General features: G+C 41.0%; 1 long non-coding RNA gene across 1 annotated transcript; it reads right to left on the bottom strand.

The window, feature by feature from the left end:
* Nucleotides 1-22,840: 22,840 nt before the first annotated feature.
* Nucleotides 22,841-23,866, bottom strand: LOC144997045 (uncharacterized). The gene is made up of 3 exons (XR_013659699.1): nt 23,854-23,866; nt 23,471-23,634; nt 22,841-22,932 (listed from the first exon to the last, which is right to left on the bottom strand). It is a non-coding gene; the product is annotated as an uncharacterized LOC144997045 (long non-coding RNA).
* Nucleotides 23,867-25,104: the final 1,238 nt, after the last annotated feature.

Here is a 25,104-nt window from a genome sequence, read left to right as displayed (position 1 = left end):
TCATATATAGAAACTTCGGTGCCAACCTCTCACGCTCAACCCACGGAATGTAACGAGTACGAAATATCTCCCTAAACCAAGTAACTATAGCCCTCTGCTCATCAGAATATGTCCCAGTAACAAGTCTAAGTATCGGAAAGCTCGACTAGCTCCTCCCCCTGCCGTCGTTACAACTGTTGCAGTTTCTGCGGCAACCATTTCAGCAAGGGTTGCATAGCGCTCGTCGAAATACTCAACCATGACAGTCTCGATAGACCCAAACATCTCCGGCAATTGTGCCCGAAAAGAGCAGCAACCTCATCATGTAGAATCTCCCAAATCCTCGCATCCAGATCCACTGGCCTCAACTCACAAGTAGTCCATGTCACTGCTGCTGGCTCGCCCTGACTGCAATCTTCTACTCTTGATCCGGATCCGATCTCAAAACATCTCGTAACCAACCTTCTGATAATACACCAGAGATATCTCAGATAATCCATATAATAATAGGGAACCAATTTCCCGATTATACCCTAGGGGTTGTGACTTCCTTGCTACGTGTATGGGTCTTGTGCTTTCAGTAGTACGGGGCTATACTACCTTCCATACCTACCCATATTTGTCTCAAGTATCATCACAACGCCCTAAAAACATACAATAACTTGGCAAGCTCTCAATCCTCACTCCTAGAGGAATGCTAAATATCTCATACTGTCCTACCGACCTCGCACAACCCACCCATGAAACTTCCACCAACCATGCAACACTCGTGTATGCTAGCCATACATAACACTGGACCCTATATACTTTCAAATACCTGATCCTACTCTAATCCCTCCATCAAACAAGAATAGGAAATAAGACCAAACCAAACATTCTCAGGCTATAAGATCTTAATTATGTATGGACGTGATGCATACACTAAGCAACTACAATAATGATGTCAATTTCATATAAGGAAAACTCTAGGATATTATGCATCACACAATCAGGAAATTTTATAATGCAATTCCTGAAGATCCATAGCCTACTACTAGCATGTTGTTCTATCATATCATAATATCAAATATACGTATGGTATTTTGGGGTCTACTTACTAGCTCCGGCCGATCGTACACTATGCATCCTCCTTTAGTATTTTGAAAACCATTTAAAAATCATTTTGAAAATATTTTCCTTGATTTGAGACTGGATTCAAACGAGCGTTCCTCCAATTCACTCAAACCAAGGCTCTAATACCAACTTGTAACATCCATAAAATTTGTGTTGGATAAGGTGTCTAAGTCCATAACTATTTTTGGTATGTACTTGACCTGACCCGGCATGGTCCATTTGGGTTGCATGACACCATGAATTGGATAAACTAAATGAGAGTAATAACTATGGTTTATTAATATATTATAAGTTCTAATATATTAATAATATTATTTAATTAGTTTGATCAAGAATTAATTTAGAATTAATTAAGTGATCAAAAGATATCTAATTAAATATATGGGTTGATTATGTAAATCATCCATAACTTATATAGTAGGCTAACAGACTCCATGGATTATCAAGTTGGGTTCCACCCATAGGATACTCCATGGAGTTAATCCATGGGTCATGGAAATGAAGAGTCATGTTACATTAGGGTTTACCTAATGCAACACACTATATAAACCATGTGACATCTCCCAAAATCGGTGATGCATGCATACTTGAGGGCTAGAGCCGATTTTTGAGTGTTATACTTTCTCTCCAAGTTTACTCCATAGCATTTGGTGTTGTGTGAAGCATTTGAGGCATCACACTTGGGGTGCTAGGCTCACAAGGTTTCAAGGAATCAAAATCAACAACAAGGTATGTTATTCTATCTATCATTTAAGTTAAAATGTTCCTCATGTATGCTAGATAGGATCATGAACCTTGGAAATCAATTTTGCATGAATCTTAGACAAACATAGATCCAAGGTTTATTAGGGTTGCATGTACACTTAGGAAGTGTTAGAATGCTCAACACCTAAAGTCAGATGATAGTTGCGAATCATGCTTACTTGGAAAAATCACAAAGTCTCCTTTCACTGGTTCTTGTGAGAGGGGTGAAGGTTTGTTGGATCTCGTACACACGGATGTGTGTGGACCCTTCAAACGTGCTACAAGGGATGCTAATCGTTATTATTTGACTTTTACTGATGATTACAGTAGATATGGATATGTCTACTTAATCAAGCATAAGTTAGAGACTTTTGAAAGGTTTAAAGAGTTTAAACAGGAAGTCGAGAATCAATTGGGCAGGAACATTAAGATGCTTCGATCCGATCGAGGTTGTGAGTATCTTAGTTTAGATTTCCTCGACTATCTTAGGGAATGTGGGACTGTCTCACAATTGACACCTCCCAGGACACCGCAGTTGAATGGTGTAGATGAGAGGCGTAATCGAAACTTGTTGGATATGGTTCGTTCCATGATGAGTCAAGCTTCGCTACCAATATCATTTTGGGGGTATGCCTTAGAGACTACCACCCATATCCTTAACCTAGACCCTGCAAAGAAAGTTGCCAAAACTCCTCATGAGATGTGGACTGGTAAAGTACCCAAACTAGACCACATCAAGATTTGGGGTTGCGAGGCTTTCGTGAGACGCGAGACTCATGATAAGCTCGAACCTCGAAGTGAGAGGTGTATTTTCATCGGCTACCCACATAAATCCTTTGGTTACCTCTTCTACAAACCTAGTGAGAATGTGGTCTTTGTAGCTAGTAGGGTTGTCTTTCTAGAAAGAGAGTTCATAAGCCAAGGAAACAGTGGGAGGCAAGTTGACCTTGAAGAAATTTAAGAGTCAAGGGGTGAAGGAACTTCAAACCCTAGCACTCAACTTGAGGAGGAAACTCCTATTGAGCCAATTGACGAGTCTGTACCTCTGAGGCGTTCTGCGAGAGTTAGGAATGCACCTGATCATTACTATGGATTCCATATTACTACGGAAGGTGATACACTTATTAGTGATGAGAAACTATTAGGGATGGATGAACCTAACATTTACGCGGAAGCCATGGTAGGCCCTGATTCAGCCAAGTGGAAAGAGGCAATGAACAGCGAGATACAGTCTGTGTATGCCAATCAAGTTTGGAACTTGGTTGAGAATGTAATAGGTCGTAAGACTGTAGGGTGCAAATGGATCTTCAAGAACAAGACCGACATGGATGGTAATGTACACACTTATAAGGCATGACTGGTTGCAAAGGGATTCTCTCAAACTCCGGGAGTTGATTATGATGAGACCTTTTCTACAGTAGCCAAGATTAAGTCTATTAAGGTTATGTTAGCCATAGCTACATTTCATGACTATGAAATATGACAAATGGATGTCAAAACCACTTTCCTTAATGGAAAGTTGGCTGATGATGTTTACATGAGTCAACCAGAGGGTTTTGTCAGTACAGAGTACCCTAATAGAGTGTGTAAGGTTGAGAAATCCATTTATGGATTAACGCAAGCACCTCGCAGATGGAATCTTTGCTTTGATGAGAAAGTCAAAGAGTTTGTCTTTTCTAGGAGTGAAGATGAATCTTGTGTATATATCAAGGCTAGTGGGAGTATAGTTAGCTTTTGGTATTATATGTGGATGACATACTACTCATAGGAAATGACATCCCAAATCTACAGGAAGTTAAGTCCTGACTTGGGAAGTGTTTTTCTATGAAGGACCTAGGAAAAGATGCCTATATTCTAGGGATAAGGATCTCGAGAGACCGGAGTAAAAGACTAATTGGACTTAGTCAGAGTACCTACTTGGATACGGTGCTGAAGAGATTCAACATGCAGGACTCCAAGAAAGGAGAGTTACCTATTCAGTGTAATGCCAGATTGAGTAAGACTCAAAGCCCGAATACTGAGGCTGAGATAGCAGAAATAAGTCGAGTACCATATGATTCGGCTGTGGGATCGATCATGTATGCTATGATCTGTACTCGAACTGATGTAGCCTTTGGTTTGAGCATGGTTAGCAGGTATCAGGGGAACCCTGGCAAGGCACACTAGACTACGGTGAAAAATATCCTCAAGTACCTACAGAGGACTAAGGACTGGGTCCTTACCCTCGGTGGGAGTGATGACTTGAGAGTTATAGGGTATAGTGGTGCTGGCTTCCAAACTGATAGGGATAATTTACGCTCTCAGTCTGGCTAGATATTTACCCTAAACAGAGGAGTAATCACTTGGAAGAGTTCCGAGCAGGAGACAGTGGCTGATTCCACTTGTGAATTAGAGTATATAGCAGCGAGCGAGGCAGCAAAAGAGGCAATATGGCTGAAGAACTTCATTGGAGACCATGGGGTTGCACCAGCTATAGAGGATCCTATGGAAATTTTCTGTGATAGTAAAAGTGTTGTTGCCTTAGCTAAAGAACCAAGGGATCACGGGAGATCCAGACACATCGATAGAAAATATTACTTTATCAGACATCGCATAGAAGAAGGAATCCTCGTGGCAAAGAGGGTATCATCAGATGAGAACCCAGCAGATCCCCTCACGAAGGGACTGAGTCGGGTTAAGCATCTTCAGCATGCTCGGAGCATAGGGCTAAAGGATGATATTAGTTATAGTAGTTAGATAACTTTGGAAATTTGTAAAGTGTAATTGACATTTGATGATGAATAAAAGGTGTGCTAATTTATGAGTAAAGTGTTGCTATCTTTTGTCAATCATTTACTAGAATTTATTTTGCATGTTTTGACGTCCAGAATATTATGTTTTGTTTTACATATTATTCAAATATTCCACAGTCGGTCGTATGTTGGAAGTAGATATGAATTAAGACTGTCATGAAGTGTTGGTTGTAGGTGTCAAGTTTTAGGACAACACTTCATGAGTACTCATAAGTTCTGAGTAGTGGAATCAATCCACGCTCACTGGTATCACTTCATGGAATTTATCTCGAGTGATCGTGAGACGGTAATATCATATAAGTCTTCAAACCTAGAGATATGACTTGTTACCGATGAGTTGGTTATGCATTGATCGTATGAAAACGCATTGATAACTCGATGTTATAAAATGTACTTTTGTGTGTGATTTAACAAGTAGTAGAACAAGCATATGAGTCGAAGTTTATCTGTTCCTTCTTGGATTAGGAGCTGATATCTGGCCCCTCAATGATTTTATTTTGACCAATGTACCAGGCCCATTCTGTAACATCCGGACTCCCAGGTATCTTATTTTATGCATTTATATTGAGTTTTTGGAGAGAGACTCGGCGAGTAGGCGCTCAGACTCGCCGAGTAGGATCGCGGATGGTCAGACTAATTTAATGGCGGACTCGGCGAGTCCATTCGTGGACTCGACGAGTCCACGCTGTCTAATGAAACCCTAATCCTCAGGGTTTGGGACCTATTTAAAAGGGATTATAGCCACCATTTGCGGCTACCAGACTCCTGAGAGGAACCCTAAGAGATCCAGAGCGTTTGTGAGGAAGAAGAGGTCATTTTTTATCTTTGTGTGAGTGTTTTGTAAGAAGAAGGTGGTCAAGGCATGAAGGAACTGAAGAGGGCGATATTCTGTGGATTTCAAATGCTAGGGACTTTGTTCTGAGGTATATATTTTGATCCTTCTTCATTTTGGTGTTAATCCTTGAGAGTTAGGATTTCTAGCCCCTTTAGAGTATGGATTGTGGTGCAATTGGTCCCTTCTTGTGTTGAGACTTTGAATCTCGATCCAAATTGGTCCAAAGACCTTAACTCCTCGATCTTTATGAGTGTCATTGGGAGATAAGAGTTTGGGATGGCATATTGGGGTCATTTCTTCAAATAGAGCCATTAGGTCTTTGCATGGGCATCAAGATCCAAACTTTACGTGTTTATTTTTATTAATGAGGCCAGATCTATGGGTTAGAGGAACGAATCTGACCTCAGGAGGTCATTTGAGTTTGAGCATGGCTTGAACTCGCCGAGTCCAAGAACATACTCGACGAGTAGGATGGTTTTTCCCCCATAAATCAAGCAGATGGTAACTCGCTGAGTTGGGGAAGTGACTCAATGAGTCATTGGGGATTTTGAGGATGTGAGTTTATGACTAAACTCGCCAAGTCACAATTGTGCACTCGGCGAGTCTGGTCAAAGGGTTGACCGTTGACTTTTGTTGACTTTTAGGGTTTGGTCAACTTTAGAGTATATGAGCCTTGAGAGGGGTAAAATGGTCTTTTACCCTCCTGAGAGTGCTAAAGGAGGGAATGGTCTAGCCTTGGGAAATGTGTTGATGTCGAGTGTTTATTTTCGTATGATTAGGCGGAGGCTAGATCCTATTTCGCGGAGTTCGAGATTTCCTAGTTACCGAGTTACACAAGGTGAGTCTTCTCACTATACGTTACCTAGAGTAGTATTATGAGTTGAACGGAAGGTCTTATGTGGTATGTATGAGATTATGTGCTATGTGATGTAAGTATGATATATAATTGTATAGGTGTTAGGCGTGTCAGACCCAACAAATAAAAGGGGTACAATAGACTCCAAATACACTGCTTTAATGCACTAAAAAGTAGTACAAGGCAAGCAGGGTCGAACCACAGAGACACGGGACAAAAGTCTATACCTTTTTGCACAAGGTACTTTGGTCACAAAGAGGGGGTTTCTTTGCAAAAGTAAATAACTAAATAACAATCTACTTTAAAAGCATGCACAAAATGAAATAGATTTGTAAACAAATTGATTGAATGGTTCTAGTTCTAGTTCTCAATGTTGTTGTTCAACTTGATTATGACTTGATCTAATTCAAGATTGCTATTCTATGTTGGTACTGAAAGATATTAACACGCTCTAATAACTCTCGCTTGCCAAATTATCTAACCAAAACACGCTCTTTGATTAGACCTAGCTTTACTAATTCAACCTAAACACGCTCTTAGATTGTATTGAAAAACTGCATTAAGTTTTGTACAAGCTTCCCAACAATGTTCATTTCTTCTCATACGCTCGGAAGTGTGAAAACATGTGATATATGTTTTACAATAAGAAAACTTATTGCTTGTTACCAATTATTAACTCAATAGAACGATTAGGTGCCCTAAAAGTTAATTAACTGCACAAAAATTCAATTCATGAAAGTGGCCAATCAAACACAAATCAAATTCAAGGATTCTAGTTTAAACAAAAACATAATCACTAGAATAGAATCACAAATCAAACATCAAATCATATGCTTCAAGTCAAGCAATCAACATTTTTTTGAACAAGAACTAGAACTAGGGTTTCTTAGCCACACATGGCTAAGAACAAATCAAACAAGAATAAGATGGAATTGGAATGTTTAATCCTTACAAAAGTGAAATCCAAATGTTTGCAATGATTAATTCTTCTCAAAAGCTCCAAGAATTCTCCCAAAATTGGCCTAGATCGCCAATAACTGCTCCCAAAACTGTTCTTCCCTTCAAAATGACGTATCCTTCTCTTTTATTAAAGTTCACGTGACATGCCATGAGGCCATGCGTTTTTAGCATGGCCATGCCTTTTGCCCATGTGTTTTTTTTTGGCATGGCCATTTGTCTTGACCATGTGTTTTTTGGCATGGCCCATGCTTTTTGCTAAAATTCCAAAGAGTCTTCACTATTGGCTCCATCTTCATGTTTTCTGCCATGGAATGACCGGTTCATCTTCTCTTCATGTTCCAAAGCTCTACGCTCCAAGCATCCAAGCATCCATGCATCCGAGCTCCACGTTCCATGCTCCATAATGCCTGCAAAATAAATCAAAAATAGTGAATTACCAGGCATTCTTAATGAAATATGTAATTGCCCTAATAATCAACTAAATGCAAGAATTATGAAGTAGAATGCTATAAAAAGACGGAAATAAACATGCAAAATAGGTGCATAAAATGCACCTATCAATAGGCCAGACTGGAGGGTCCAACGATTCAGACCGGGCCGGAAGGCCTAACGAGCTATGACCGGACCAGAGGGTCCAACGAGCTACGGGACCGGAGGGTCCCGCTGAGACACATCGGCCGGAGGGTTGTACGACAGCCTCGAGTGGCGTATGTGTTGTATGTGGTATTTTAGGGAACTCTATAAGCATTTATGCTTACAATTATTGTGTTATGTGTTTCAGGTACTAGTGAGGACCGTGGGAAGGCGTCGGCATGAACCGTACACACATAGAGGAGATTTGATTTGTGATCTTGGGATATGTTTGATTTGATAACTATTGTGGAATACTTTTTGAGAATGTTTTATATTTAAAATTTGGTTGTTGAAAAATGAAAATTTTGTTTTGAAAATCTCGTCGTTACAAGTTGGTATCAGAGCCTTGGTTTGAGGGACTCGGATGCACCTTCGGGCGTATCTGAACTCAAACTGAGGATTTGAGAAATTTTCAACCAATAAGAACTGATTTTTCTAAAAAGGAGTAATAGGTTTTGAAACAACCAGAGCGGAGCAGTGTGTACGGTCAGCCAGCACCCAAACGGTGAATCCCCAAAATACCCTTACATTATATGTTATGAGATATGATATGTTATATTATGCATGCTAGAGTAGGCTAGGTACCCATATTAGGACTAGAGTGGCCTGATTTGTGATGCCTTAGCCTAGGAGATTACTGCTGCTATGAGATGCCTTGAGAGTGAATAGGTAGCAGTTAGGAGCTCATAAGAGGTCTATCGGAGGGTAGCCAATGCATAGCATGAGTAGAGTACTTGCGATCCGGGATCCAAGGATGAGGACTTGGGGTTTATGCTGATGCGGTGTGGTCAGTAGTATAGGGCCAATACTACTGAAGACACCGGATCGGTGAGCAGTCCAAGTAAGAATCCTTTGGATATTGGAGTATGCTCGATCAAGTCTTTGATATTTTTATGTTGTATTTCAGAGACATCATGGTTGGGACATGACACACACCTGGGAGCAGTGGTGTCAGCGATGAGGAGATCCGTCGATTGATTCATGAGGAGGTGGTTGCTGCCATCCGGGCCGAGATTCTAGAGATGTTTGGGGACATCAAGACCACATTGATTGAGACCTTTGACGAACGGTATGCAGCAGTGACTGAGGTTGCGGCTGCTGCAGCTACTGTTGCTGTTGCTGATGCCAAACCTCAGGGAGGTGATTCGTTGTTGTTTTAGGAGTTCAACAACATGAAGCCACCAGAGTTCGATGGGACGCAGGACCCGATTACTGCGATGAGGTGGATCTCTGATATCAAGGGATGTTTTTACACGTGTTATTGTCCAGAGCACTTGAGGGTACGGTTCGCTCTGAACCAGCTTCGCTTGGGAGCGAAGGATTGGTGGAAGTTCGTGACGGCGAACTTCACTCTGGCAGAGATTTCTGAGGTGACCTGGGAAAAGTTCACCACCATGTTTCGAGATGAGTACGTTCCCCCTGTGGAAAAGCAACGACTGGATTAGGAGTTTTTGACCCTCAAGCAGGGTACTGATTCAGTTATGGTGACTACGTGGAATTTTCATGAGAGGGCGATGTTTTGCCCTGAGCAGGTGTTTACCGAGCAGGCTCACATGAGCCGGTATCTGAGTGTTCTAAGGAGAGATATCCGGGAGTTCGTGGTGAACTCGACTTACCAGACATTTGCTGAGCTCCAGGAAAATGCCCGGAAGAGGGAGATTGAGTTGGAGACTCTTAGGGAGGAGGCTGAGTCACAGAGGATGGATCGGCGGCCGGCTCAGTCTCAGCCAACAGCCAAGCGGGCCAGGCCCGCTGATTTGAGATCTGGGAGGGCAAAGGGCCACACTTGTGGGAAGTGCGGCAAGAGTCACGAGGGGTCGTGTAGGGCAGGAGTATGCTACAAGTGCGGGAAGGAGAGGCATATCGTGACGGATTTCCCCAAGGGATTTTCTGTTTGCTTCCATTGCAACCAGAGCGGCCATCGAAACGCCGAGTACCCTCAACTACATCAGGGATCAGCACAGGGATCTGCGCCTGCTGCTAGGGCTACCGAGGTTCGGCCAGTGAAGGCCGAGGCAACTAAGGCTCGTGGGAGAGCCTTCCAGTTGACAACGAAGGAGGTCCGTGCAACACCCGATGTTGTGGCCGGTATGTATTCTTCTCTCTATTTATTTGAGTCTGAGATATTATGCTTATATTATGTTATGCGTAGGTACCTTTCTTGTGAATTATATACCTGCCTTAGTGCTATTTGACTCGGGAGCGAGTTGATCTTTTGTGTCGTTAGCTTTTAGTCATCATATCAGTATTTTTCGAGAGGCTTTGAGTTGACCTCTGCGAGTTTCTATAGCTAACAAGCGAGCAGTGTATGCCACGGAGGTGATTCGAGGATGTAGACTTGAGATCTTCGGTGTGGGGTTCCCGATCGATCTAGTCCCGATTGCGATGGGGGACGTATGTGTCATAGTGGGCATGGATTGGCTGAACCAATTTGGAGCTATTATAGACTGCGAGCGTCAGCTGGTGATGATTCGAGACCCTAGTGGGGGAGTACTTACGGTGTACACTGAGGGTACCCGTCCTGAGTCAGCATTTTATTCGGCTGCTAGGGCGAGGCAGAGTTTACAGCAGGGCTGTAGAGGATTTGTTGCCTATGTGATGGACACGCGAGTGGCCGCTGGGAGGCCAAGTTCGATTGATGAGGTCCTGATTGTGCGGGAGTTTCCGGGTGTGCCTCTCGAGAGGCAGGTGGAGTTTCACATCGACCTGGTGCCAGGGGCGGCACCTATTTCTAAGGCACCCTATCTCCTTGCACCGCCCGAGATTCAAGAGTTATCCTCGTAGCTTCAGGAGCTGCTGGGAAAGAGGTTTATCAGACCGAGTAGCTCACCTTGAGGAGCGTTGATCCTTTTTGTCAAGAAGAAGGATGGTTCACACTAGATGTGTATTGATTACCGGGAGTTGAACAAGTTGCCGGTCAAGAACCGTTATCCGTTACCGAGGATTGACGATCTGTTCGATCAATTGCAGGGAGTGTCTTGGTTCTCCAAGATAGACTTGAGGTCGAGATATCACCAGATGAGGGTTCGGGATGAAGATATCCATAAGACAATGTTTAGGACTCGTTACAGGCATTACGAGTTCATGGTGATGCCTTTCGGGCTCACCAATGCACCAGCAACGTTCATGGATCTCATGAATAGGGTGTGCAGGTCGATGTTGGATTGTTTGGTGATCGTATTCATCGATGATATCTTGGTGTATTCGAGATACAGAGAGCAGCATGAGGAGCATTTGAGGGAGATCCTCGAAGTTCTGAGATCAGAGAGGCTTTACGCCGAATTCTCAGAGTATGATTTTTGGTTACGGGAGGTCCAGTTCCTAGGGCACCTCGTTAACCAGAAGGGGATATTGGTCGATCCGGCAAAGATCGAGGCAGTGATGACTTGGGAGGTGCCGAGGTCACCTATCGAGATCAGGACTTTCCTTGGGTTGGCTGGTTATTATCGGAGATTTATCAGGGATTTCTCTAAGATCATCGTGCCACTCACCAAGTGGACCCGGAAAGGTGTTGCTTTCTCATGGGGTCCAGAGCAGCATACCTCATTTGAGACACTTCTCCAGAGATTGTGCGAAGCTCCGATGCTCGCACTCCCGAAAGGGATGGAGGATTTTGTGGTGTACTATGATGCATCGATATCAGGGTTGGGAGCGGTGCTTATACAGAGGAGCATTTGATAGCATATGCATCGAGGTAGCTGAAACCTCATGAGTAGAGGTATCCCACTGACGATCTGGAGTAGGGGCAGTGGTGTTCGCCGTCAAGATCCGACATCCCTATCTGTATAGGATTCGGTGTACCATATACACAGATCACAAAAGCTTGAAGTACCTGATGGATCAACCTAACCCGAATATGCGCCAGAGGAGATGGTTGGATGTGGTAAAGGATTACGACTGCAAGATCCTGTACCACCCGGGCAAGGTTAATATTGTAGCCGATGCCCTGAGTCGTAGGGCGGAGGGCGCCCCGATAAGAGATGTTTGCATGAGATTGACAGTGATGACTCCGGTGTGGGACACCATTCGAGGGGCCCAAGCGGAGGTCGTGAAACCAGAGAACCACAAAAGGGAGCGAGTGATCGGGCAGGTATCAGAGTTCGTTACCGATAGTCGAGGACTTATGACATTTCAGGGTCGAGTTTGGGTACCGTTTGTGGGCGGAATGTGTACCATCTTGATGGAGGAGGTGCATAGATTGAATTTCTCGATCCACCCAGGGGCCACTAAGATGTATGTGGACCTGAAGAAGGAGTATTGGTGGCCCTGTATGAAGAGGGATGTTGCATGGTTCGTAGAAAGGTGCTTGACCTGTCGCAAGGTTAAGGCCGGGCACCAGCGTCCGCACGGTAAGTTGCAGCCGTTAGATATTCCCGAGTGGAAGTGGGAACAAATTACCATGGATTTTATCACCAAATTGCCGAGGACTGCTAGGGGTGTCGATGCAATTTGGGTGATTGTGGACAGGTTGACGAAGAGCGCTTACTTCCTTGCCATCAGTGAAAGCTCTTCCGTGGAGAGGTTGGTAGAGTTGTACATCAGGGAGGTGGTATCGCGGCATGGAGTACCAATCTCGATCATCTCAGATCGAGATGTGCGTTTCACTTCCAGATTCTGGAAGAAATTTCATGAGGAATTGGGTACGAGGCTGCATTTTAGTACCGCATACCACCCACAGACTGACGGACAGAGCGAGCGGACGATTTAGACGCTCGAGGACATGCTTCGGGCATGTGTACCAGATTTCGACGGGAGTTGGGACACGTATTTGCACTTGGCTGAGTTTTCCTATAACAACAACCATCATTCGAGCATTGGTATGCCACCCTTTGAGCTGTTGTATGGAAAGAGGTGTCCGACACCCATTTGTTGGGGTGAGGTAGGGCAACGTGTGATGGGTAGTACAGAGATAATGCTTCAGAAGACAGAGCAGATACAGCAGGTCAGACAGAGGTTATTGACCGCTCAGAGTCGCCAGAAGAGTTACGCGGATAGGCGTTGATCGGAGCTCAAGTTTCAGGCCAGGGATCTTGTGCTCCTGAAGGTGTCTCCTTTGAAAGGAGTGATCCGTTTTAGGAAGAGGGGCAAGCTGGGGCCCCGGTATATTGGGCCGTTTAGGGTGATCGCAAGGGTGGGCAGAGTAGCATATCGTTTGGAGTTACCTGCGGAGTTGGACTAGATTCATGATACCTTCCACGTGTCGCAGCTGAGGAAGTGTATAGCCGACGAGTCGGCAGTGGTACCATTAGTGGATATCCAAGTGGACGCGAGTCTGAATTATGCTGAGAAGCCAATCGCAATCTTGGATCGGAAGATCAAGTTTATGAGGAGCAAGGAAGTGCCCCTGGTGCAGGTCTAGTGGCAACATCGGAAAGAGTCCGAGCTGACTTGGGAGCCGGAGTCGGAGATGCGGGAGCAGCATCCGGAGTTGTTTTCGACATGAGACTTCGGGGGCCAAGTCTGATTCTAGTGGGGGAGAACTGTAACAACCGGACTCCCATGTATCTTATTTTATGCATTTATACTGAGTTTTTAGAGAGAGACTCGACGAGTAGGCGCTCAGACTCGTCGAGTAGGATCGCAGATGGTCAGACTGATTTAATTGCGGACTCTGCGAGTCCGTTTGTGGACTCGGCGAGCTATTTAATGAAACCCTAATCCCCGAGGTTTGGGACCTATTTAAAAGGGATTATATCCGCCATTTGCGGCTACCAGACTCCTGAGAGGAACCCTAAGAGATCCAGAGCGTTTGTGAGGAAGAAGAGGTCATTTTTTATCTTTGTGTGGGTGTTTTGCAAGAAGAAGGTGGTCAAGGCATGAGGGAACTGAAGAGGGCGATATTTTGTGGATTCAAGAGGCTAGGTACTTCGTTCTGAGGTATATATTTCGATCCTTCTCCAGTTTGGTGTTAATCCGTGAGAGTTAGGGTTTCTAGTCCCTTTAGAGTATGGATTGTGGTGCAATTGGTCCCTTCTTGTGTTGAGACTTTGAATCTGGATCCAAAGTGGTCCATAGACCTTAACTCCTCGATCTTTATGAGTGTAATTGGGAGATAAGAGTTTGGGATGGCATATTGGGGTCATTTCTTCAAATAGAGCCATTAGGTCTTTGCATGGGCATCAAGATCCAAACTTTACGTGTTTATTTTGCTTAAGGATGCCAGATCTATGGGTTAGAGGAACGGATTTGACCTCAGGAGGTCATTTGAGTTTGAGCATGACTTGAACTCGCCGAGTCCAAGAACAAACTCGGCTAGTAGGATGGATTTTTCCCCATAAATCAAACAGATGGTAACTCGCTGAGTTGGGGAAGTGACTCAGTGAGTCATTCGGGATTTTGAGGACGTGAGTTCATGACTGAACTCGCTAAGTCACAATTGTGCACTCAGCGAGTCTGGTCAAAGGGTTGACCATTGACTTTTGTTGACTTTTAGGGTTTGGTCAACTTTAGAGTATTTGAGCCTTGAGAGGGGTAAAATGGTCTTTTACCCTCCTGAGAGTGCTAAAGGAGGGAATGGTCTAGCCTTGGGAAATGTGTTGATGCCGAGTGTTTATTTTCGTATGATTAGGCGGAGGCTAGATCCTATTTCGCGGAGTCCAAGATTTCTTAGTTACCGAGTTACACAAGGTGAGTCTTCTCACTATACGTTACCTAGAGTGGTATTATGAGTTGACCGGAAGGTCTTATGTGCTATGTATGAGATTATGTGCCATGTATGAGATTATGTGCTATGTGATGTAAGTATGATATATAATTGTATAGACCGGACCGGAGGGTCCAACGATTCAGACCGGGCCGGAGGGCCCAACGAGCTATGACCGGACCAGGGGGTCCAACGAGCTATGGGACCAGAGGGTCCCGCTGAGACACATCGGCCAGAGGATCGTACGGTAGCCTCGAGTGGCGTATGTGTTGTATGTGGTATTTTGGGGAACTCTATAAGCATTTATGCTTACAATTGTTGTGTTATGTGTTTCAGGTACTAGTGAGGACCGTGGGAAGGCGTCGGCATGAACCGTACACACATAAAGGAGATTTGATTTGTGATCTTGGGATATGTTTGATTTGATAACTATTGTGGAATACTTTTTGAGAATGTTTTATATTTAAAATTTGGTTGTTGAAAAATGAAAATTTTGTTTTGAAAATCTCGTCGTTACACAGTCAGAACTAAGTTGATGTGTTCAATTAAGTTCTTTGTCAAACAAATCGGAAATCGGGAAACAAAATGCTGGACAATAAGAACGACATTGTTCCATATATTTGTCCAGCTGATATCTAGAACAGAGGATTATATGATCACTTATCTTAAATGACGTATCATCATCTTCGCCGTTCCGAGAGACCTTGAAAGAGCGATCGGTTCCTGAAGTCATACTTGCAGATATAGTTATTAGACTTATCCAAGTGGGAGACTGTTGGATAAGGTGTCTAAGTCCATAACTATTTCTGGTATGTACTTCACCCGAGCCGGCATGGTCCATTTGGGTTGCATGGCACCATGCATTGGATAAACTAAATGAGAGTAGTAACACTTATGGTTTATTAATATATTATAACTTCTAATATATTAATAATATTATTTAATTAGTTTGATCAAGAATTAATTTAGAATTAATTAAGTGATCAAAAGATAACTAAATATATATAAAGGTTGATTATGTAAATCATCCATAACTTATATAATGGGCTAAGAGGCTCCGTGGATTATCAAGTTAAGTTCCACCCATAGGATACTCCATGGATGCTCCATGGAGTTAATCCATGGGGTATGGAAATGAAGAGTCCTGTTACATTAGGGTTTACCTAATGCAACACACTATATAAACCATGTGACATCTCCCAAAATCGTTGATGCATGCATACTTGAGGGCTAGAGCCGATTTCTGAGTGTTATAATTTCTCTCCAAGTTTACTCCATAGCATTTGGTGTTGTGTGAAGCATTTGAGGCATCACACTTGGGGTGCTAGGCTCACAAGGTTTCAATAAGTCAAAATCAACAACAAGGTATGTTATTCTATCTATCATTTAAGTTAAAATGTTCCTCATGTATGCTAGATAGGATCATGAACCTTGGAAATCAATTTTGCATGAATCTTAGACAAACATAGATCCAAGGTTTATTAGGGTTGCATGTACACTTAGTGTAACGACCCAAAAATCACGACTAAAAATTTCTTTTAAAACATGACTAAAACCATATTTATAAAAACCGCATCATAAGTCATAACATAATTTCCGAGTAATAATCCAAAACATAATCTTATTATCAGAGTAAACATTCCCAGGCTAGCTGACTATGGTATGTGCACTGCAATCTCTCCGAGCTCCTCCTTTGAAAACTGAGTACCTGAACCAAAGACTGAAACCGTAAGCACGAAGCTTAGTGAGCTCCCCAAACTACCAAATACCATACAATAACATATAAAGCACATACTGGGCCTTGCCCACTGCATCAGACCGAGGTCCGGAAACTGACTGGTACCTTGTCCCCTGCATCGGACCGAAGTCCGGACTAATTGGGGCCTTGCCCCCTGCATCGGACTGAAGTCCGGAAACTGACTGGGACCTTGTCCCCTGCAACGGACCGAATTCCGAACTAACTGCATCAGACCAAAGTCCGGATATAACTGAATATAGCATAACATAAACATATCAACTAGCATGAACACACATATACTGCATACTGCATCGGGTCGTAGCCCGGAACGCATAACACAGATCCTGTCTGAGCTACGAAGGCATCAAACATACTAACTACTGCATCGGACCGAAGTCTGGAAACTACTGCCAGCTAAACGGGTCGGCATTGTGGCCTTAGACCCATTACTACTGGAAGGAAACTCACCTGAACTGTTGAGCTCTGTTGATAACCCTCTGGCTGCTAACCAACAACCCTCTGAGGTGCTGCTCCTCTAGCTCTCCGTGCTACCAATATCAATATAACACTTAGTCTGACAGTCCTCCAAAAGTCAACTAAGTTAACTCTTGTCAAAATCAAAGTCCTGGTCAAAGTCAAACTTCTAGGTTGACCCTACTCGTTGAGTTAGCCTACTGACTCGTCGAGTTCATAAGTTCAGAAACCCCTTTCACCGCGACTCGACTCGCTGAGTCAAACCATGACTCGCCGAGTCTACTGATTTCCGAGTCCTGACTTGTCCAACTCACTGGGTCCCCACTCAGCTCACTGATCCGAGTCTTAACTCAAAGGGTTTGGGGGTTTCGCGACTTGACTCGCTGAGTCCAAGAACAGACTCGCCGAGTCCAAGCCAATCTTCAACATACTCACCGAGTTGTTCTTCCAACTCGTCGAGTTGCTGCCTAACTTCATCCAACTCACCGAGTCCACCCATGTGACTCGCCAACTCGCTTCAGTTCTTAATCCATTCAGTGGCTTTTCGAACCATGCATGGGCTGCAAATCATAGATCCATACTTCCATAGTCCATTCCCCATGTAAAGTTGCAAACTTTACGTATAACTAAGGAGATCAAGGCTCAAAACACTACAAACTAGGGTTTAAGACAAAGAGGCTTAACAACCAACCCAAAGACTGATGCTTTATGATTTTCTAGGCCAGAATACACTAAGATCTGAAGTAGCAACTTCAGATTTGGGCTCCAACTCGAAATGGTTCAAGGACATGGCATAAAAGCCCCAAAACTCATAACCAAGATAGATCTAGATGCAAAGGAGGAAAGATAACAACTTTTTACCTCCAAGATGAGCACAAACTGAAATAGTTCTCGGATCTACACCTGTCATTTGAAGCAACACTCTTGATATTCAAGTTCCTTTCAAAGATTTCCTCATCTAAAGCTATTTTCTCTCAAATGATGGAAGCTCACTCGAAAACTAGGATTTACAGGTTCTCTAGGGTGATATAGAGATTGAGGAAGGGACATAACATCCCTTAAATAGGGTACAACCCCCGAGATTAGGGTTTCTCTCTTCAGACCGGACTCACCGAGTCCATTCTCTGACTCACCGAGTCGGTCACTTACTCCTCGATCCGAATCCCGCTCGGAGTCGTCGAGTTCCTCCCTGGACTCGACGAGTTGACCCTTTGACTTAGGGTTTTCTTTCTTTTCTTGGACTTTATGATTTTGGGGTGTTACACTTAGGAAGTGTTAGAATTCTCAAAACCCATCAATTTTATCCAATTTAAAACTTTTTCAACCAGTTAAAAACCATTAATTATTACAAAGTGTTTTCAAAATATTTTCATGTCAGAGTATCCCGGAAATCAAAATCATAAAATGTGAGGAGATGTACGATCACGCCTTCGCCTTCCCGCAATCATCTGATGTACCTGAAACCAAAACTGAAATTGTAAGCCCAAAGCTTAGTGATTTCCCCCAAAATACTGATGCATAACAGATAGTACACATAATAATGGTAACAGTAACAACAATAACATGCAATAGGTCCACGGCTACACAGACCGGATTACCCCTGAGCCCACAATATGACTCTGGTATGCCCACCTCGGCCCTCAGCACATATCCGGTTTGCTCTCGAGCCCACAACATAAGTCTGGATTGTCCTCGGCCCACAACTTATGTTTGGCTTGCTCCTATAGTCCTCAAACTGGAATACAATCGATTAGCCCTCAGTACGAGTCTAGCATGTCTGCCCAACCCTCAACTCATATCTGGATGCATATGAGTCCTCAGTATGAGTCTGGTATGCCCTCCCTGGCCCTCAGCTGATATCTGGTATACTCTAGGGGTTGTTGGCCACCGCACGGAGCAGTACAACCTCAACATAACCACACCACATAACATTTCGACATATAACAGATAAGTGCACATACAAATAATCAGAAAATATCACAGGTAGTCCTATAGATCTACTAGACTAGCATATCAAGTGACATACATCACTAACTTATACTCAAGATATCAATAACTACTAGGATATTAAATCCAATGGGTCGACATTGGTGCCTTAGACCCCTTAGTATAGTGAGGACAACTCACCTCGCACTGCTGAAGTCCCGCAGACAAAAACCCTAGCTGCTGCATGACAGATTCCTGAACTGTCAATATCAAACAACACCCAATTAATAATTGGGTTCCAAGCCTAAGGTTCAACTCGCACTCCCAATGCCCAATAGTCAAGTATCGGGCCTAAGGACAACATATGGCCTAATTTTCCAAATTAGACCCAAACTTTACATGGTCTTACCCTAAGGCCCAACCATTTAGTCAAGTCCAAACATTTGGCATTCCAATGGTCCAACATCTCATAATCATCAAGGCCCAAATTATGGCCCATCTATGGCCCAATTTTCCAAATTGGGCCCAACCCTCATATGGGCCTTACCCTAAATCCCATCTAAATATTATAGTCCATATGATTATTCTTGGATGGCCCATCAATAGCCCAATCATCAAAGCCCAATAGAAAGGCCCAACTCAATGCCCAATTTAAAATTTGGGTTTTTTTACATGAAATGATGATTAGGGTTAAGTGTCCCTACTTAGCCCATCAAGGACTTAATTCATTAAGTCCATCACTCTACTCGGTAAATCATATGGTGTGGTAGGGCTTAATACATAATCCCAATCTCGTTATCTAAAATGTGGGTCCCGACAATCCAAAGCCCATATATCTAAAATTAGGGTTTTCTAAACCCTAATTAGGATTTCCCACCCATCACATCCCAATTAGGCCCAGAAGCTAAGTCTTTATGCCCATTAGGGTTTCATTCGGTCAATTAGGGTTTTTCCTAAGTCGAGCACCACCCACTACCACCTCAGGTAGTGATAGTCAATGACAGCTCATGGTGGTGGCCACCACCTCACAGTGGTGGTTATGGTTCTAGTCCCATTATGTCCAAGCATCCAAAGGCAAGCTAAACACAAGCAAAAGCACACCGCAACACAACACGACGGCTGGTGGTGGCAGAAAGGCGGTAGCTACCACCTCACGCTGGTGGTTATGGGTTTTGTTGATTATATTAGTCACTAATTACAATTTACAATGCCAAAAATCCCAAATAACACACACACACACACACTAATATAAACACACACACAGACACAGCCACCCTTGTGGTGGCCAGTGGTGGTACATGGTGGCTGCCACCATGGCTGGCAGCCATGGTAGGTATCTCTTATGTTTTTTGGCCCTTAAACACCACCTACAATATACACACAATTCTGATTTGTACAAAGGACCCAGCCACCCACCTGGTGGCTCACGATGGCTGCAACAACTGTTTTGCGATGGCAGCCACCACCGCGGTGGTTTCTCTCTGGTTCCTGGTCAAGCAGCCACACCAACGAAGGAATGACTATACAACCCACATCTACACGCCCTAGCTCGGAGATCTGGACACAACCACCACTTGGTGGTGCATGATGACGGCAACAGCAGCCACAACGGTGGTTAACGGCGGCGACTAGCTGGAGGAGTGGAGAAGGATGGTGGCAGTTAGCCTCCATCGGAAATAGCAGCACTGGCGTAGCGTCCAACGAAAGGTGGTCGGAGAGTCCACAACTGTGAACAGTAAGAAATAGCGGTAGTGGCTCGACCACGACGTCTACTGGATAGAAGGTGGCGATGGGCGGTTGGAGTAGCACCGGTGACGGGGGTCGTTCACTTGTAGATGACGACAACCGGCAGAGGAAGAAGATGACGGAGGAGCGGTGGCAGCGGACTCCGTTTGGAACTTCAAGGTTTGATCCCGACGGTTCATTCAGCGGCCCAAGACGTCTGGCAGCAACGCTATTGTGGTGTCCGATGGTTGACGACCTCAACAGAGGTGGTGGTGCGGCGCCGGAAGACGAGAGAGTGAAGGTGGCCGATGGAAACATCGTCCCTAGGGCTAGGTTTGAAACGGGGGGGGGGGGGGGGGGGGGGGTGACGAGTTATATACCCTAATCCCCCATAAACTTAATTCCATAATGACAAGTTTAGTCCCTCACTTCCCTTTTTCTTTTAATCTTAGTCCAAAATTTACCATGTAAACCCCACCTTCTAAAATCCCTTACAAATCAAGTCTCATACTTACCAAACAGTCCCTGCCTTCATAATTATTTACGTAACTAATCCAAACTTACACATTTAACCCCCAAACAATCCAACTAATAACATTCAGCTCCCCGAAACCAACATCCCGCTAATTATTATTTGATTTTGGGCTATAATAATATAAAATAATAATAAAAATTACTTCTCGGGGTTTCAGGTTTATTATTTAATTATTCTATTTTAAATGGAATGTTACATTGTAGAGGTGATCTGTGGACTTCATGAACTTTCATTTCGAAAAAGCAAACAACACCTTTGTCTATTAATATTTTGGGATGTAACTACATGCGGTGATGTGAGTAATTGAACCTCTTACGTTAATTTAAACCAATCCATTTTAATTCGTTAATTTAGCTTCCAACCCAAAATGGCATAGATCAAAGCATATTAACAAAAGTAATCATATGAACACATCATAATTTATTTAACAAAAAACAATCAAAAGAACTTTACTTTTGTAAGCAAGTTGTTATAAAGGTGTCGTAAAGTGGTCCTAAAGTTGAAATCTCGAACTTACTAGCAAGTTCATTCAAGACAAGTTTCATTATTATTTTTTTGGTTAAGAATTAGATATCTATACCACCACAAATATAGATTTGAGCTCAAAATAAGCTTGTAAACATGATGCACGGATTGAGCTTAATGTTTATCTGCACACAAATTAAGCTTAATATTTATGTTATCAAATTTGATGCCTATGTTATTGAATTTGATGTTTTGTTATTGTACATTAAATACTATACTAATCGTTTTATATATATATATATATATATATATATATATATATATATATATATATATATATATATATATATATATATATATATAGGGTTAGGTTATTTTGTTTTTACTAACTATTGTGTGTCAGAATGCACAAATCTGGACCAACGGATAGAATTCATCAATGGACATGATTTGAGAGTGTATGATATTACAATGGGATAGCATGTACCATATAATCATAAAAATTTTAGCAAAATGGTATTTTGGACAATTAACTACAATTATAAAAGGAAATTTTCGGATATTTATGGATAATTAATTCTCCTAATTTTAAAAATATAATTTTTTTTTTAATTAATTCAATTTTAATTCTAACATAATTTGTAAACATAACCGATTTTATTCTGTCAGAATATTTTTTTAGTTAGAATGATGCTCTTTTATAATTTTATTCTATTAGAATATTATTGAAAAATAACAAAGTTCTTGAATCTGAGGTTGGAAAATAACAATATTCTAATATATTCTTATACATCCAAACTTAAATACAAAGTCATACATATTCTTACAGACAAGCTAGTCTATACATTTTAATATAATTATACATATTCTAAAAGAAGATTAACAAAAATGAATAAAATTCTTAAAAAATAACAACATTATTAAAATGTGAGTATGTTCGAACTTTATTCGTTCTTCAAGTTATTCCTATTAGGTCTTCAACACATTCTTCCAGCCATTCCTATCACAAATACAACAAAAACTAATAATGGTTAAAAACATGTTGATTGCAATTAACTATCACTTTATATATTCTGGCATAATACATAGAATATATTCTGGCAGAATACATAGATTTTATTCTGGCAGGGTATATTCTGACAGAATACCTAGAATACATTCAAAAGTATCGTATTTACTGCTAATATAATTTTATATTCCAAATACACAATAACAAGGGAGAATAGAAGTTGGAATTCAAAATCACAAAATGAACCAAAATAATACACAAACAAATTACTTACCTTTTTAAACAGTTTTTTAGAACAAGATGAGTAGCTTTCACCAATCTATATTGGCATATGATATTAAGCCTTTACTATGTTGATATATGAAATCAAACACAATTAATTCACTGTGTTGGCATGTGAAATCAACCCCATGAGTATATACATAGCATATGGAAGACTACATAGTATACATTCTGGCAGAATATTGCCCATACTTTCTTTGCTTGTGCTCCTTCAATGGTTTACCTGTAAGTTACAAATCAACAACACAATTACTTACTCAATTTTCATGAGATGAGATAATATAAATTAATTTCATGATCATTCTTTTAATTAGGCCTATTGAAATTATATATCCATATGATGTGAGAATTGAACCAAACATAATTGAAAGGTAAACAACTATTTGAAAAAGTAAAAAGAAAACCATTACTCAAAATATAAGAACTATCTAAACTCAGTAACAATTCACTTAGGACAATAGAAAAGAGTTTTTAATGGACAAGTGACAAATTACAAAGTAAATCTTCATTTAGGCATTTAATCGAACACTTGGTGTTCAGAAAAAAAGGACTTGGATAACTAAAATCACTTCTGGAGAAACTTATATTATTATCAACAAATAAATGGTCTAACTGAAATCTATCAGTAGTGTTAAAATATATAATTTAAATTCAACAAAAAAATCGATTAGAACCCGAAAATCGCAAAAACAGAGGCTTTAAACTGGAGAGAAATTGTAAAAGAAAGATGATGTTTTTTTCAACCCATTGAATCGACTTACCAGATGGCCGAAATAGAATCTACATACGAGATTGAGGGATGACAGGTGAGCTTTTGTTTCAGCGATTGAAACTTTTTTGGGGTCGATGTCGACTTCTGTGGAGATAGTAATGAAGGGACGATGGTTGTTGAAGAACAAACACCCACGATGAACAATTTTGTATCCTACAAAATCATATTCCAAATCAATTAGAAAGTATTACTTAAAAAATTCGATTTCAAATAATCAATGGATTTCACAGATGAGAAGAGAAGCAATAAAATTGATTTCAACAAATCGATTTTTGCCAAGAAAGAAATCGATTTCAACAAATGATAGAATCTAAAAAAATAAATTTTGAGAAAAAAGAAAATCGATTTCATCAGTGTTGGTGGAGAACTCACGACATTGATGGAGGCGGGAGGTGGAAGTATTGGTGGACAGTGATCGGCTGGTTGTGACTTCACCGATGAATGGTGGACGAATCCGATGCAGTGGATGAAGTCGGATGCGGCTACAACTGTTGAACAAGTCAGAGACGTGTTCTACCACACACAAGTAGGTCAAATATATTTACCTTATTTCCTTAATTATAGGATTTCAACTAAATGATTTCCATAATTAAAAGTACAAAATGTCCAAAATACCCTTAAATGATTTATTTAATTATTTATTATTTCTTGAATTCTCATTGGTGCATTTAGGCACACAATAATTGCTAAAAACATTTGAACCTAGCTCTCTCTCTCTCTCTCTCTCTCTCTCTATATATATATATATATATATATATATATATATATATATATATATATATATATATATGTGTGTGTGTGTTCAGGTTCATTTGAGACCATTCTAATTTTGTGTGACTGTGAGACAAAATCTAAAAATAATTTTAAAATGCAAAATAAATGAAAAAAATCCAAAAATCCTTTTTTTAAATATTATTTTCGGAACTTGAATTAACTAAAAAAAAAATTTAAAAATAAAAAAAAATTCCGTTTTTTTTTTGAAAAATAAGTGAAATATTCTAAATAGAATATTACACTGACATATTCTAAATAGAATATTACACTGACATATTCTAAAAAATAATTTTAAAATGCAGAATAAATGGAAAAATCTAAAAATTCTTTTTTTAAATATTATTTTCGGAACTTCAATTAACTACAAAAATAAAAAAAAATAAAAAAATAAAAAAATTCCATTTTTTTTTGGAAAAATACGTGAAATATTCTAATAGAATATTACACTGACATATTCTAAAAAATGATTTTAAAATGCAAAATAAATGGAAAAATCCAAAAATTCTTTTTTTAAATATTATTTTCGGAACTTGAATTAACTAAAAAAATTAAAAAAAAAAAAAAGAAATAAAAAAATGCGTCTCACGATCTCACAAAATTAAGCCGTCTCACATGAACCTAACCCTATATATATATATATATATATATATATATATATATATATATATATATATATATATATATATATATATATATCAACATAAACAGATATGAAATTCTTTTTTCATACACATATAACCAACTATACTTCAGTGTGCAGCACAAAATCTAAACCTTAAACATAATAAAATACAATACAATCTAAAATATTTCAGTGCCATTCATGTATTATGATCTTCCAACTCAAGA

Source organism: Lactuca saligna, chromosome 1, assembly GCF_052625555.1.
Source record: "Lactuca saligna cultivar CGN05327 chromosome 1, ASM5262555v1, whole genome shotgun sequence".
Taxonomy (NCBI): domain Eukaryota; kingdom Viridiplantae; phylum Streptophyta; class Magnoliopsida; order Asterales; family Asteraceae; genus Lactuca; species Lactuca saligna.
This window is presented reverse-complemented; position numbering and strand designations above follow the sequence as displayed.